The sequence below is a fragment of the Mycteria americana genome, chromosome 15 (genome assembly GCF_035582795.1).
Source record: "Mycteria americana isolate JAX WOST 10 ecotype Jacksonville Zoo and Gardens chromosome 15, USCA_MyAme_1.0, whole genome shotgun sequence".
Classification (NCBI taxonomy): domain Eukaryota; kingdom Metazoa; phylum Chordata; class Aves; order Ciconiiformes; family Ciconiidae; genus Mycteria; species Mycteria americana.
Genome location: NC_134379.1, coordinates 14,275,997 through 14,290,328, shown reverse-complemented (window position 1 = coordinate 14,290,328; position 14,332 = coordinate 14,275,997).

Here is a 14,332-nt window from a genome sequence, read left to right as displayed (position 1 = left end):
GGCATCCGGGCTCTGCCACAGAGAGATACAGAGTGTTGCCCAATTACGAAGCAAAGCTTTAGCAGAGCGCGAATGTCTGTGTGGCAGCGAATGCAGTTCCAAAGGACAGTGAAAACCAGCTAAAGCTTTTAGTGCTGGCAGCTTTCCTGTGGTCGCAATCTCTGGACGTTTCCAATTTGGCATCCGGGCTCTGCCAGAGAGAGATAGAGAGTGTTGCCACATTACCAAGCAAAGCTTTAGCAGAGCGCGAATGTCTGTGTGCCAGCGAATGCAGTTCCACGGGACAGTGAAAACCAGCTACAGCTTTCACTGCTGGCAGCTTTCCTGTGGGCGCAATCTCTGGACGTTTCCAATTTCACTGCCGGGCACTGGGAGAGAGTCATACAGACTGTTGCCCCATTACCAAGCAAAGCTTTTGTAGAGCGTGAATGTCTGTGTGGCAGCGAATGCAGTTCCAAGGGACAGTGAAAACCAGCTAGAGCTTTCAGTGCTGGCAGGTTTCCTGTGGGCGCAATCTCTGGACGTTTCCAATTTAACTGCCGGGCTCTGCCACAGAGAGAGAGAGAGTGTTGCCCCATTACCAAGCAAAGGTTTAGCAGAGAGCGAATGTCTGTGTGGCAGCGAATGCAGTTCCAAGGGACAGTGAAAACCAGCTATAGCTTTCACTGCTGGCAGCTTTTCTGTGGGCGCAATCTCTGGACGTTTCCAATTTGGCATCCAGGCTCTGCCACAAAGAGATACAGAGTAATGACCCATTACCAAGCAAAGCTTTAGCAGAGCGCGAATGTCTGTGTGGCAGCGAATGCAGTTACAAGGGACAGTGAAAACCAGCTACAGCTTTCACTGCTGGCAGCTTTCCTGTGGGCGCAATCTCTGGACGTTTCCAATTTGGCGTCCGGGCTCTGCGAGAGAGAGATAGAGATTGTTGCCCCATTACCAAGCAAAGCTTTAGCAGAGAGCAAATGTCTGTGTGGCAGCGAATGCCGTTCCAAGGGACAGTGAAAACCAGCTACAGCTTTCACTGCTGGCAGCTTTCCTGTGGGCGCAATCTCTGGACGTTTCCAATATGGCAGCCGGGGTCTGCCATAGAGAGATACACAGTGTTGCCCCATTACCAAGCAAAGCTTTAGCAGAGCGTGAATGTCTGTGTGGCAGCGAATGCAGTTCCAAGGGACAGTGAAAACCAGCTACAGCTTTCACTGCTGGCAGCTTTCCTGTGGGCGCAATCTCTGGACGTTTCCAATTTCACTGCCGGGCACTGGGAGAGAGTCATACAGACTGTTGCCCCATTACCAAGCAAAGCTTTTGTAGAGCGTGAATGTCTGTGTGGCAGCGAATGCAGTTCCAAGGGACAGTGAAAACCAGCTAGAGCTTTCAGTGCTGGCAGCTTTCCTGTGGGCGCAATCTCTGGACGTTTCCAATTTAACTGCCGGGCTCTGCCACAGAGAGAGAGAGAGTGTTGCCCCATTACCAAGCAAAGGTTTAGCAGAGATCGAATGTCTGTGTGGCAGCGAATGCAGTTCCAAGGGACAGTGAAAACCAGCTAGAGCTTTCAGTGCTGACAGCTTGCCTGTGGTCGCTATCGCTGGACGTTTCCAATTTGGCATCCGGGCTCTGCCAGAGAGAGATAGATAGTGTTGCCACATTTCAAAGCAAAGCTTTAGCAGAGCGGGAATGTCTGTGTGGCAGTGAATGCAGTTCCAAGGGACAGTGAAAACCAGCTAGAGCTTTCAGTGCTGGCAGCTTTCCTGTGGGCGCAATCTCTGGACGTTTCCATTTTCACTGCCGGGCACTGGGAGAGAGTCATACAGAGTGTTGCCCCATTACCAAGCAAAGCTTTTGTAGAGCGCGAATGTCTGTGTGGCAGCGAATGCAGTTCCAAGGGACAGTGAAAACCAGCTAGAGCTTTCAGTGCTGGTAGCTTTCCTGTGGGAGCAATCTCTGGACGTTTCCAATTTAACTGCCGGGCTCTGCCACAGAGAGAGAGAGAGAGTGTTGCCCCATTACCAAGCAAAGCTTTAGCAGAGAGCGAATGTCTGTGTGGCAGCGAATGCAGTTCCAAGGGACAGTGAAAACCAGCTAGAGCTTTCAGTGCTGGCAGGTTTCCTGTGGGCGCAATCTCTGGACGTTTCCAATTTAACTGCCGGGCTCTGCCACAGAGAGAGAGAGAGTGTTGCCCCATTACCAAGCAAAGGTTTAGCAGAGAGCGAATGTCTGTGTGGCAGCGAATGCAGTTCCAAGGGACAGTGAAAACCAGCTATAGCTTTCACTGCTGGCAGATTTTCTGTGGGCGCAATCTCTGGACGTTTCCAATTTGGCATCCAGGCTCTGCCACAAAGAGATACAGAGTAATGACCCATTACCAAGCAAAGCTTTAGCAGAGCGCGAATGTCTGTGTGGCAGCGAATGCAGTTACAAAGGACAGTGAAAACCAGCTACAGCTTTCACTGCTGGCAGCTTTCCTGTGGGCGCAATCTCTGGACGTTTCCAATTTGGCGTCCGGGCTCTGCGAGAGAGAGATAGAGATTGTTGCCCCATTACCAAGCAAAGCTTTAGCAGAGAGCGAATGTCTGTGTGGCAGCGAATGCCGTTCCAAGGGACAGTGAAAACCAGCTACAGCTTTCACTGCTGGCAGCTTTCCTGTGGGCGCAATCTCTGGACGTTTCCAATATGGCAGCCGGGGTCTGCCATAGAGAGATACAGAGTGTTGCCCCATTACCAAGCAAAGCTTTAGCAGAGCGTGAATGTCTGTGTGGCAGCGAATGCAGTTCCAAGGGACAGTGAAAACCAGCTACAGCTTTCACTGCTGGCAGCTTTCCTGTGGGCGCAATCTCTGGACGTTTCCAATTTCACTGCCGGGCACTGGGATTGAGTCATACAGACTGTTGCCCCATTACCAAGCAAAGCTTTTGTAGAGCGTGAATGTCTGTGTGGCAGCGAATGCAGTTCCAAGGGACAGTGAAAACCAGCTAGAGCTTTCAGTGCTGGCAGGTTTCCTGTGGGCGCAATCTCTGGACGTTTCCAATTTAACTGCCGGGCTCTGCCACAGAGAGAGAGAGAGTGTTGCCCCATTACCAAGCAAAGGTTTAGCAGAGAGCGAATGTCTGTGTGGCAGCGAATGCAGTTCCAAGGGACAGTGAAAACCAGCTAGAGCTTTCAGTGCTGGCAGCTTGCCTGTGGTCGCTATCGCTGGACGTTTCCAATTTGGCATCCGGGCTCTGCCAGAGAGAGATAGATAGTGTTGCCACATTTCAAAGCAAAGCTTTAGCAGAGCGGGAATGTCTGTGTGGCAGTGAATGCAGTTCCAAGGGACAGTGAAAACCAGCTAGAGCTTTCAGTGCTGGCAGCTTTCCTGTGGGCGCAATCTCTGGACGTTTCCATTTTCACTGCCGGGCACTGGGAGAGAGTCATACAGAGTGTTGCCCCATTACCAAGCAAAGCTTTTGTAGAGCGCGAATGTCTGTGTGGCAGCGAATGCAGTTCCAAGGGACAGTGAAAACCAGCTAGAGCTTTCAGTGCTGGTAGCTTTCCTGTGGGAGCAATCTCTGGACGTTTCCAATTTAACTGCCGGGCTCTGCCACAGAGAGAGAGAGAGAGTGTTGCCCCATTACCAAGCAAAGCTTTAGCAGAGAGCGAATGTCTGTGTGGCAGCGAATGCAGTTCCAAGGGACAGTGAAAACCAGCTAGAGCTTTCAGTGCTGGCAGCTTTCCTGTGGTCGCAAACTCTGGACGTTTCCAATTTGGCATCCGGGCTCTGCCAGAGAGAGATAGAGAGTGTTGCCACATTTCCAAGCAAAGCTTTAGCAGAGCGCGAATGTCTGTGTGGCAGCGAATGCAGTTCCAAGGGAGAGTGAAAACCAGCTAGAGCTTTCAGTGCTGGCAGCTTTCCTGTGGGCACAATCTCTGGACGTTTCCAATTTGGCATCCGGGCTCTGCCACAGAGAGATACAGAGTGTTGCCTCATTACGAAGCAAAGCTTTAGCAGAGCGCGAATGTCTGTGTGGCAGCGAATGCAGTTCCAAGGGACAGTGAAAAGCAGCTACAGCTTTCAGTGCTGGCAGCTTTCCTGTGGGCGCAATCTCTGGACGTTTCCAATTTCACTGCCGGGCTCTGCCAGAGAGAGATACAGAGTGTTGCCCCATTACGAAGCAAAGCTTTAGCAGAGCGCGAATGTCTGTGTGGCAGCGAATGCAGTTCCAAGGGACAGTGAAAACCAGCTACAGCTTTCACTGCTGGCCGCTTTCCTGTGGGCGCAATCTCTGGACGTTTCCAATTTCACTGCCGGGCACTGGGAGAGAGTCATACAAAGTGTTGCCCCATTACCAAGCAAAGGTTTTGTAGAGCGCGAATGTCTGTGTGGCAGCGAATGCAGTTCCAAGGGACAGTGAAAACCAGCTACAGTTTTCACTGCTGGCAGCTTTCCTGTGGGCGCAATCTCTGGACGTTTCTAATTTGGCAGCCGGGCTCTGCCACAGAGAGATACAGAGTGTTGCCCCATTACCAAGCAAAGCTTTAGCAGAGCGCGAATGTCTGTGTGGCAGCGAATGCAGTTCCACGGGACAGTGAAAACCAGCTAGAGCTTTCACTGCTGGCAGCTTTCCTGTGGGCGCAATCTCTGGACGTTTCCAATTTGGCAGCCGGGCTCTGCCAAAGAGAGAGAGAGAGTGTTGCCCCATTACCAAGCAAAGGTTTAGCAGAGAGCGAATGTCTGTGTGGCAGCGAATGCAGTTCCAAGGGACAGTGAAAACCAGCTAGAGCTTTCAGTGCTGGCAGCTTTCCTGTGGGAGCAATCTCTGGACGTTTCCAATTTCACTGCCGGGCACTGGGAGAGAGTCATACAGAGTGTTGCCCCATTACCAAGCAAAGCTTTTGTAGAGCGCGAATGTCTGTGTGGCAGCGAATGCAGTTCCAAGGGACAGTGAAAACCAGCTAGAGCTTTCAGTGCTGGTAGCTTTCCTGTGGGCGCAATCTCTGGACGTTTCCAATTTAACTGCCGGGCTCTGCCACAGAGAGAGAGAGAGTGCTGCCCCATTACCAAGCAAAGCTTTAGCAGAGAGCGAATGTCTGTGTGGCAGCGAATGCAGTTCCAAGGGACAGTGAAAACCAGCTACAGCTTTCACTGCTGGCAGCTTTCCTGTGGGCGCAATCTCTGGACTTTTCTAATTTGGCAGCCGGGCTCTGCCACAGAGAGATACAGAGTGTTGCCCCATTACGAAGCAAAGGTTTAGCAGAGCGTGAATGTCTGTGTGGCAGCGAATGCAGTTCCACGGGACAGTGAAAACCAGCTAGAGCTTTCAGTGCTGGCAGCTTTCCTGTGGGCGCAATCTCTGGACGTTTCCAATTTGGCAGCCGGGCTCTACCACAGAGAGATACAGAGTGTTGCCCCATTACGAAGCAAAGCTTTAGCAGAGCGCGAATGTCTGTGTGGCAGCGAATGCAGTTCCACGGGACAGTGAAAACCAGCTACAGCTTTCAGTGCTGGCTGCTTTCCTGTGGGCGCAATCTGTGGACGTTTCCAATTTAACTGCCGGGCTCTGCCACAGAGGGAGAGAGAGTGTTGCCCCATTACCAAGCAAAGCTTTAGCAGAGCGCGAATGTCTTTGTGGCAGCGAATGCAGTTCTACGGGACAGTGAAAACCAGCTAGAGCTTTCAGTGCTGGCAGCTTTCCTGTGGGCGCAATCTCTGGAAGTTTCCAATTTGGCAGCCGGGCTCTGCCACAGAGAGATACACAGTGTTGCCCAATTGCCAAGCAAAGCTTTAGAAGAGGGTGAATCTCTGTGTGACAGCGAATGCAGGTCCGAGGGACAGTGAAAATCAGCTAGAGCTTTCAGTGCTGGCACCTTTCCTTTGGGCTCTATCGCTAGACGTTTCCAATTTGGCAGCCGGGTTCTGCCACAGAGAGATACAGAGTGTTGCCCCATTACCAAGCAAAGCTTTTGTAGAGCGCGAATGTCTGAGTGGCAGCGAAAGCAGTTCCAAGGGACAGTCAAAACCAGCTACAGCTTTCAGTGCTTGCAGCTTTCCTGTGGGCGCAATCTCTGGACGTTTCCAATTTCACTGCCGGGCTCTGCCACAGAGAGATACACAGTGTTGCCCCATTACGAAGCAAAGCTTTAGCAGAGCGCGAATGTCTGTGTGGCAGCGAATGCAGTTCCAAGGGACAGTGAAAACCAGCTACAGCTTTCACTGCTGGCAGCTTTTCTGTGGGCGCAATCCCTGGATGTTTCCAATTTGCCATCCGGGCTCTTCCACAGAGAGATACAGAGTGTTGCCCCATTACGAAGCAAAGCTTTAGCAGAGCGCGAATGTCTGTGTGGCAGCGAATGCAGTTCCAAGGGACAGTGAAAAGCAGCTACAGCTTTCAGTGCTGGCAGCTTTCCTGTGGTCGCTATCGCTGAACGTTTCCAATTTGGCATCCGGGCTCTGCCAGAGAGAGATAGAGAGTGTTGTCCCAGTAACTAGCAAAGCTTTAGCATAGCGCGAATGTCTGTGTGGCAGCGAATGCAGTTCCAAGGGACAGTGAAAACCAGCTACAGCTTTCACTGCTGGCAGCTTTCCTGTGGGCGCAATCTCTGGACGTTTCGAATTTGGCAGCCGGGCTATGCCATAGAGAGATAGAGTGTTGCCCCATTACCAAGCAAAGCTTTAGCAGAGCGTGAATGTCTGTGTGGCAGCGAATGCAGTTCCAAGGGACAGTGAAAACCAGCTACAGCTTTCACTGCTGGCAGCTTTCCTGTGGGCGCAATCTCTGGACTTTTCCAATTTCACTGCCGGGCAATGGGAGAGATAGATACAGAGTGTTGCCCCATTACCAAGCAAATCTTTAGCAGAGCGCGAATGTCTGTGTGGCAGCGAATGCAGTTCCACGGGACACTGAAAACCAGCTAGAGCTTTCACTGCTGGCAGCTTTCCTGTGGGTGCAATCTCTGGACGTTTCCAATTTGGCAGCCGGGCTCTGCCACAGAGAGATACAGAGTGTTGCCCCATTACGAAGCAAAGGTTTAGCAGAGCGTGAATGTCTGTGTGGCAGCGAATGCAGTTCCACGGGACAGTGAAAACCAGCTAGAGCTTTCAGTGCTGGCAGCTTTCCTGTGGGCGCAATCTCTGGACGTTTCCAATTTGGCAGCCGGGCTCTACCACAGAGAGATACAGAGTGTTGCCCCATTACGAAGCAAAGCTTTAGCAGAGCGCGAATGTCTGTGTGGCAGCGAATGCAGTTCCACGGGACAGTGAAAACCAGCTACAGCTTTCAGTGCTGGCTGCTTTCCTGTGGGCGCAATCTCTGGACGTTTCCAATTTCACTGCCGGGCAATGGGAGAGAGTCATACAGAGTGTTGCCCCATTACCAAGCAAAGCTTTTGTAGAGCGCGAATGTCTGTGTGGCAGCGAATGCAGTTCCAAGGGACAGTGAAAACCAGCTAGAGCTTTCAGTGCTGGCAGATTTCCTGTGGGCGCAATCTCTGGAAGTTTCCAATTTGGCAGCCGGGCTCTGCCACAGAGAGATACACAGTGTTGCCCAATTGCCAAGCAAAGCTTTAGAAGAGGGTGAATCTCTGTGTGACAGCGAATGCAGTTCCAAGGGACAGTGAAAATCAGCTAGAGCTTTCAGTGCTGGCACCTTTCCTTTGGGCTCTATCGCTAGACGTTTCCAATTTGGCAGCCGGGTTCTGCCACAGAGAGATACAGAGTGTTGCCCCATTACCAAGCAAAGCTTTTGTAGAGCGCGAATGTCTGAGTGGCAGCGAAAGCAGTTCCAAGGGACAGTCAAAACCAGCTACAGCTTTCAGTGCTTGCAGCTTTCCTGTGGGCGCAATCTCTGGACGTTTCCAATTTCACTGCCGGGCTCTGCCACAGAGAGATACACAGTGTTGCCCCATTACGAAGCAAAGCTTTAGCAGACCGCGAATGTCTGTGTGGCAGCGAATGCAGTTCCAAGGGACAGTGAAAACCAGCTACAGCTTTCACTGCTGGCAGCTTTTCTGTGGGCGCAATCCCTGGATGTTTCCAATTTGCCATCCGGGCTCTTCCACAGAGAGATACAGAGTGTTGCCCCATTACGAAGCAAAGCTTTAGCAGAGCGCGAATGTCTGTGTGGCAGCGAATGCAGTTCCAAGGGACAGTGAAAAGCAGCTACAGCTTTCAGTGCTGGCAGCTTTCCTGTGGTCGCTATCGCTGAACGTTTCCAATTTGGCATCCGGGCTCTGCCAGAGAGAGATAGAGAGTGTTGTCCCAGTAACTAGCAAAGCTTTAGCATAGCGCGAATGTCTGTGTGGCAGCGAATGCAGTTCCAAGGGACAGTGAAAACCAGCTACAGCTTTCACTGCTGGCAGCTTTCCTGTGGGCGCAATCTCTGGACGTTTCGAATTTGGCAGCCGGGCTATGCCATAGAGAGATAGAGTGTTGCCCCATTACCAAGCAAAGCTTTAGCAGAGCGTGAATGTCTGTGTGGCAGCGAATGCAGTTCCAAGGGACAGTGAAAACCAGCTACAGCTTTCACTGCTGGCAGCTTTCCTGTGGGCGCAATCTCTGGACTTTTCCAATTTCACTGCCGGGCAATGGGAGAGATAGATACAGAGTGTTGCCCCATTACCAAGCAAATCTTTAGCAGAGCGCGAATGTCTGTGTGGCAGCGAATGCAGTTCCACGGGACACTGAAAACCAGCTAGAGCTTTCACTGCTGGCAGCTTTCCTGTGGGTGCAATCTCTGGACGTTTCCAATTTGGCAGCCGGGCTCTGCCACAGAGAGATACAGAGTGTTGCCCCATTACGAAGCAAAGGTTTAGCAGAGCGTGAATGTCTGTGTGGCAGCGAATGCAGTTCCACGGGACAGTGAAAACCAGCTAGAGCTTTCAGTGCTGGCAGCTTTCCTGTGGGCGCAATCTCTGGACGTTTCCAATTTGGCAGCCGGGCTCTACCACAGAGAGATACAGAGTGTTGCCCCATTACGAAGCAAAGCTTTAGCAGAGCGCGAATGTCTGTGTGGCAGCGAATGCAGTTCCACGGGACAGTGAAAACCAGCTACAGCTTTCAGTGCTGGCTGCTTTCCTGTGGGCGCAATCTCTGGACGTTTCCAATTTCACTGCCGGGCAATGGGAGAGAGTCATACAGAGTGTTGCCCCATTACCAAGCAAAGCTTTTGTAGAGCGCGAATGTCTGTGTGGCAGCGAATGCAGTTCCAAGGGACAGTGAAAACCAGCTAGAGCTTTCAGTGCTGGCAGATTTCCTGTGGGCGCAATCTCTGGAAGTTTCCAATTTGGCAGCCGGGCTCTGCCACAGAGAGATACACAGTGTTGCCCAATTGCCAAGCAAAGCTTTAGAAGAGGGTGAATCTCTGTGTGACAGCGAATGCAGTTCCAAGGGACAGTGAAAATCAGCTAGAGCTTTCAGTGCTGGCACCTTTCCTTTGGGCTCTATCGCTAGACGTTTCCAATTTGGCAGCCGGGTTCTGCCACAGAGAGATACAGAGTGTTGCCCCATTACCAAGCAAAGCTTTTGTAGAGCGCGAATGTCTGAGTGGCAGCGAAAGCAGTTCCAAGGGACAGTCAAAACCAGCTACAGCTTTCAGTGCTTGCAGCTTTCCTGTGGGCGCAATCTCTGGACGTTTCCAATTTCACTGCCGGGCTCTGCCACAGAGAGATACACAGTGTTGCCCCATTACGAAGCAAAGCTTTAGCAGAGCGCGAATGTCTGTGTGGCAGCGAATGCAGTTCCAAGGGACAGTGAAAACCAGCTACAGCTTTCACTGCTGGCAGCTTTTCTGTGGGCGCAATCCCTGGACGTTTCCCATTTGCCATCCGGGCTCTTCCACAGAGAGATACAGAGTGTTGCCCCATTACGAAGCAAAGATTTAGCAGAGCGCGAATGTCTGTGTGGCAGCGAATGCAGTTCCAAGGGACAGTGAAAACCAGCTACAGCTTTCAGTGCTGGCAGCTTTCCTGTGGTCGCTATCGCTGAACGTTTCCAATTTGGCATCCGGGCTCTGCCAGAGAGAGATAGAGAGTGTTGTCCCAGTAACTAGCAAAGCTTTAGCATAGCGCGAATGTCTGTGTGGCAGTGAATGCAGTTCCACGGGACAGTAAAAACCAGCTAGAGCTTTCACTGTTGGCAGCTTTCCTGTGGTCGCAATCTCTGGAAGTTTCCAATTTGGCAGCCGGGCTCTGCCACAGAGATATACAGAGTGTTGCCCCATTACGAAGCAAAGCTTTTGTAGAGCGCGAATGTCTGAGTGGCAGCGAATGCAGTTCCAAGGGACAGTGAAAACCAGCTACACCTTTCAGTGCTGGCAGCTTTCCTGTGCGAGCAATCTCTGGACGTTTCCAATTTCACTGCCGGGCTCTGCCACAGAGAGATACAGAGTGTTGCCCCATTACCACGCAAAGCTTTAGCCGACAGCGAATGTCTGTGTGGCAGCCAATGCAGTTCCAAGGGACAGTGAAAACCAGCTACAGCTTTCAGTGCTGGCTGCTTTCCTGTGGGAGCAATCTCTGGACGTTTCCAATTTCACTGCCGGGCTCTGCCAGAGAGAGATAGAGAGTGTTGTCCCAGTAACTAGCAAAGCTTTAGCATAGCGCGAATGTCTGTGTGGCAGCGAATGCAGTTCCAAGGGACAGTGAAAACCAGCTACAGCTTTCAGTGCTGGCAGCTTTCCTGTGGGCGCAATCTCTGGACGTTTCGAATTTGGCAGCCGGGCTATGCCATAGAGAGATACACAGTGTTGCCCCATTACCAAGCAAAGCTTTAGCAGAGCGTGAATGTCTGTGTGGCAGCGAATGCAGTTCCAAGGGACAGTGAAAACCAGCTACAGCTTTCAGTGCTGGCAGCTTTTCTGTGGGCGCAATATCTGGGCGTTTCCAATTTGGCATCCGGGCTCTGCGAGAGAGAGATACAGAGTGTTGCCCCATTAGGAAGCAATGCTTTAGCAGAGCGGGAATGTCTGTATGGCAGCGAATGGAGTTCCACGGGACAGTGAAAACCAGCTAGAGCTTTCAGTGCTGGCAGCTTTCCTGTGGGCGCAATCTCTGGAAGTTTCCAATTTGGCAGCCGGGCTCTGCCACAGAGAGATACAGAGTATTGCCCCATTACGAAGCAAAGCTTTAGCAGAGCGCGAATGTCTGTGTGGCAGCGAATGCAGTTCCAAGGGACAGTGAAAACCAGCTACAGCTTTCAGTGCTGGCAGCTTTCCTGTGGGCGCAATCTCTGGACGTTTCCAATTTCACTGCCGGGCTCTGCCACAGAGAGATACAGAGTGTTGCCCCATTACCGCAAAGCTTTAGCCGAGAGCGAATGTCTGTGTGGCAGCGAATGCAGTTCCAAGGGACAGTGAAAACCAGCTACAGCTTTCACTGCTGGCAGCTTTCCTGTGGGAGCAATGTCTGGACTTTTCCAATTTCACTGCCGGGCACTGGGAGAGAGTCATACAGAGTGTTGCCCCATTACGAAGCAAAGCTTTTGTAGAGCGCGAATGTCTGAGTGGCAGCGAAGGCAGTTCCAAGGGACAGTGAAAACCAGCTACAGCTTTCAGTGCTGGCAGCTTTCCTGTGGGCGCAATCTCTGGACGTTTCCAATTTCAATGCCGGGCTCTGCCACAGAGAGATACAGAGTGTTGCCCCATTACCACGCAAAGCTTTAGCCGAGAGCGAATGTCTGTGTGGCAGCGAATGCAGTTCCAAGGGACAGTGAAAACCAGCTACAGCTTTCAGTGCTGCCTGCTTTCCTGTGGGAGCAATCTCTGGACGTTTCCAATTTCACTGCCGGGCTCTGCCAGAGAGTGATAGAGAGTGTTGTCCCAGTACCTAGCAAAGCTTTAGCATAGCGCGAATGTCTGTGTGGCAGCGAATGCAGTTCCAAGGGACAGTGAAAACCAGCTACAGCTTTCACTGCTGGCAGCTTTCCTGTGGGCGCAATCTCTGGACGTTTCCAATTTGGCATCCGGGCTCAGCGAGAGAGAGATAGAGAGTGTTGCCACATTACCAAGCAAAGCTTTAGCAGAGCGCGAATGTCTGTGTGACAGCGAATGCAGTTCAGAGGGACAGTGAAAACCAGCTACAGCTTTAAGTGCTGGCAGCTTTCCTGTGGGCGCAATCTCTGGACTTTTCCAATTTCACTGCCGGGCACTGGGAGAGAGTCATACAGAGTGTTGCCCCATTACCAAGCAAAGCTTTTGTAGAGCGCGAATGTCTGTGTGGCAGCGAATGCAGTTCCAAGGGACAGTGAAAACCAGCTACAGCTTTCAGTGCTGGCAGCTTTCCTGTGGGCGCAATCTCTGGACGTTTCCAATTTGGCAGCCGGGTTCTGCCACAGAGAGATACAGAGTGTTGCCCCATTACCAAGCAAAGCTTTTGTAGAGCGCGAATGTCTGAGTGGCAGCGAATGTAGTTCCAAGGGACAGTGAAAACCAGCTAAAGCTTTCAGTGCTGGCAGCGTTCCTGTGGGCGCAATCTCTGGACGTTTCCAATTTAACTGCCGGGCTCTGCCACAGGGAGATACACAGTTTTGCCCCTTTACGAAGCAAAGCTTTAGCAGAGGGCGAATGTCTGTGTGGCAGCGAATGCAGTTCCAAGGGACAGTGAAAACCAGCTACAGCTTTCACTGCTGGCAGCTTTCCTGTGGGCGCAATCTCTGGACGTTTCCAATTTGGCAGCCGGGCACTGGGACAGAGACATACAGAGTGTTGCCCCATTACCAAGCAAAGCTTTTGTAGAGCGCGAATGTCTGTGTGACAGCGAATGCAGTTCCAAGGGACAGAGAAAACCAGCTAGAGCTTTCAGTGCTGGCAGCTTTCCTGTGGTCGCTATCGCTGGACGTTTCCAATTTGGCATCCGGGCTCTGACAGAGAGAGATAGAGAGTGTTGCCACATTTCGAAGCAAAGCTTTATCAGAGCGGGAATGTCTGTGTGGCAGCGAATGCAGTTCCAAGGGACAGTGAAAACCAGCTAAAGCTTTCAGTGCTGGCAGCTTTTCTGTGGGCGCAATCTCTGGACGTTTCCAATTTGGCAGCCGGGCTCTGCCAGAGAGAGATAGAGAGTATTGCCACATTACCAAGCAAAGCTTTAGCAGAGCGCGAATGTCTGTGTGGCAGCGAATGCAGTTCCAAGGGACAGTGAAAACCAGCTACAGCTTTCAGTGCTGGCAGCTTTTCTGTGGGCGCAATCTGTGGACGTTTCCAATTTGGCATCCGGGCTCTGCCACAGAGAGATACAGAGTGTTGCCCCATTACGAAGCAAAGCTTTAGCAGAGCGCGAATATCTGTGTGGCAGCGAATGCAGTTCCAAGGGACAGTGACAACCAGCTACAGCTTTCACTGCTGGCAGCTTTCCTGTGGTTGCAATCTCTGAACGTTTCCAATTTGGCAGCCGGGCTCTGCCACAGAGAGATACAGAGTGTTGCCCCATTACCAAGCAAAGCTTTAGCAGAGCACGAATGTCTGTGAGGCAGTGAATCCAGTTCCACGGGACAGTAAAAACCAGCTAGAGCTTTCACTGCTGGCAGCTTTCCTGTGGTCGCAATCTCTGGAAGTTTCCAATTTGGCAGCCGGGCTCTGCCACAGAGAGATACAGAGTGTTGCCCCATTACGAAGCAAAGCTTTTGTAGAGCGCGAATGTCTGAGTGGCAGCGAATGCAGTTCCAAGGGACAGTGAAAACCAGCTACAGCTTTCAGTGCTGGCAGCTTTCGTGTGGGCGCAATCTCTGGACGTTTCCAATTTCACTGCCGGGCTCTGCCACAGAGAGATACAGAGTGTTGCCCCATTACCACGCAAAGCTTTAGCCGACAGCGAATGTCTGTGTGGCAGCCAATGCAGTTCCAAGGGACAGTGAAAACCAGCTACAGCTTTCAGTGCTGGCTGCTTTCCTGTGGGAGCAATCTCTGGACGTTTCCAATTTCACTGCCGGGCTCTGCCAGAGAGAGATACAGAGTGTTGCCCCATTACGAAGCAAAGCTTTTGTAGAGCGCGAATGTCTGTGTGGCAGTGAATGCAGTTCCAAGGGACAGTGAAAACCAGCTACAGCTTTTAGTGCTGGCAGCTTTCGTGTGGGCGCAATCTCTGGACGTTTCCAATTTCACTGCCGGGCTCTGCCACAGAGAGATACAGAGTGTTGCCCCATTACCACGCAAAGCTTTAGCCGAGAGCGAATGTCTGTGTGGCAGCGAATGCAGTTCCAAGGGACAGTGAAAACCAGCTACAGCTTTCAGTGCTTGCAGCTTTCCTGTGGGCGCAATCTCTGGACGTTTCCAATTTCACTGCCGGGCTCTGCCACAGAGAGATACACAGTGTTGCCCCATTACGAAGCAAAGCTTTAGCAGAGGGCGAATGTCTGTGTGGCAGCGAATGC